Here is a 2,103-nt window from a genome sequence, read left to right as displayed (position 1 = left end):
AGGTGTATGCTGCCAGCCAGCCTTTTTTTCCAATTGTGCTATTATCCACAGTCCCCTTTATGAAGATTTTAATCCTTCTATTTGGAATTTCTTTTATACCAATGAGGATGTTGGCAATATTTCACTGTAAAATACCTTAGGGTTTTTTTCAACAAGCAAAACAATTTTTTTTTTTTCAACAAAACAAACAAGCAAACAAGCTTCTGATTTTCTAGTAGCTTTGGCAGCTGTGGAGAAAACTTGCATGCTTCCCTCAGTAGCTCTTTGCCAGGCTTGAGGGCAGGTAGTAAACCCTGTGGAGAGACCGGGAACAGAGGGACACAGTAAGAGAAACAGGAACACCAGCAAAGAAGTCTCGTCATCCGGGCGTTGGTGGTATAGTGGTGAGCATAGCTGCCTTCCAAGCAGTTGACCCGGGTTCGATTCCCGGCCAACGCAGAAGATTTTTTGACGCCGTCCCTCCCGGGAGCCTCGGGAAGTTCAACACAGAGACGGGCGGAGTCCCGCGGCAGGGGAGGCGCAGCACCGATAGACGGGGTCCGCCCGGATCGGCAGAATGGGGGTGCTGAGGGGAATCCCGGGTTGCACAAGAGCCAGCAAAGGTGCCCCTGCCAGAATGAGAGCAGGGGGTGACCGTGGCTTCATTCCACGAGGAGTGGTCCACAGGTAAAGGGAGCTCCCCTTCTGCTGCGAGCTGGTGAGGCCGCTTCTGGAGCAGTGCTGGTGTCCAGGTCTGTCCTCAGTACTGGAGCAGCGTGGGAATGCTGGAAGACTGAAAAGGCTACCAGGATGGTTAGAGGCTGTGGCATTTCTGCTCTGAAGAAAGAAGAGTGGGCAAAGAGGGGGGAAAATCTTACTAATATAAGTAAATAGCTGAAGGGAATGTGCAAATAGAATGGAGCCACGCTGTGCTGTGTGGTGCCTAGTGGCAGAACAAAGGGGAATGGGTACAAACAGACACATGGAAGGTGACCTCTGGACGTCAGGAAGTACTTTTTCACTATGAGGGTGACTGAGCACTGGTACAGGTTGCCAAGAGAGGAGGTTGTGGAGTCTCCATCCTTGGAGATTTTAAAAAGCTGTCTCGACATGGTCCTGGACAACTGACTCAGTGTCCCTGCCTGAGCAGAGAGGTTGAACAGATGGCATCCAGATGTCCCTTACAACCTCAGCCATTCTGTCAGTCTGTGCATCAAGCCGAGCAGTCCAGCCAAGGCAAGAACTGAGGGCAAAGGACCATACAAGATGTTAATGATTTCTCTAGGAGTGGGAACAGCACCAGGAGTTGGGCTGACGCAAGGCAGCCAGGGGAAGGTGTGTTACTCCGGCAGAGCTACAGGAGTGCATACAAGCTATGATTCACTACAGAGACAGTAGCTGATGCCTTCAGATGATACATCAGAGTCTAGATTTAAATACCTCCCAGGAAGACTTGCTGTCAGAGTGCCTGGTTTCATCTTTGAGAGGGCCAACCAGTTTTGGTGATGCAATTAATCACTGTCAATCCCATGGCTCAGAATCCTGTTATACTTGAAACCTGACTCTTGACAACCCTTTCAGAGAAAGTGTTTTATCCCAAAGCAATTTTGAAATAATTTCCATTATGTTTCCAAAAGCTCTTTATATGACAGTTGCAGACAGGACCTACTCACACGGTAGGCTGCAGTGAATGGAAGAAAATGCAATTATAATGAATTTTTGCTTCTTTTGTTTCAGTCTCTCTCTTTTGTTTCTTCCTCAAGTGGGTGAAAATGCACTCATAGGTTTATAGAAATCAAAAGAAGGAGAGGGCTAAAGGAGCTGAGCTAGCCCGACGAGAAGTTCTAGCCATTTGCACTTCATAGCTAACTAAGGATATGTAATGACTAGAGTTTCTAGGAGTAGTGGAGAATGGGAGATACAGGCTTTGAAAATGTAGTTAAAATAGACCAGATGGATTTACAAAAGGTTGATATTTGGAAAAGGATGAAAACCTTTGCCCTTTTAGAAGAGAAGAGGTTCTGGAAGCAGTAGGTGGGTGCAGCAGGAGACAATGGACTGAAATTTAAACCAGAGGGGTTTTACGTGCCCAGATTCTCATTGCAACTTTTATGTTACTAAACC

At 47.1% G+C, this 2,103-nt stretch overlaps 1 non-coding gene across 1 annotated transcript; it reads left to right on the top strand.

Moving 5' to 3' along the window:
• The first annotated feature begins 366 nt into the window (after positions 1 to 366).
• TRNAG-UCC lies at positions 367 to 438 on the top strand. The gene has a single exon. It is a non-coding gene; the product is annotated as a tRNA-Gly (tRNA).
• Positions 439 to 2,103: the final 1,665 nt, after the last annotated feature.

The sequence above is a fragment of the Corvus cornix genome, chromosome 2 (genome assembly GCF_000738735.6).
Source record: "Corvus cornix cornix isolate S_Up_H32 chromosome 2, ASM73873v5, whole genome shotgun sequence".
In the NCBI taxonomy this organism is placed as follows: Eukaryota; Metazoa; Chordata; class Aves; order Passeriformes; family Corvidae; genus Corvus; species Corvus cornix.
Note: the sequence above shows the minus strand (reverse complement) of the source record. Positions and strands in the feature narration are given on the sequence as shown.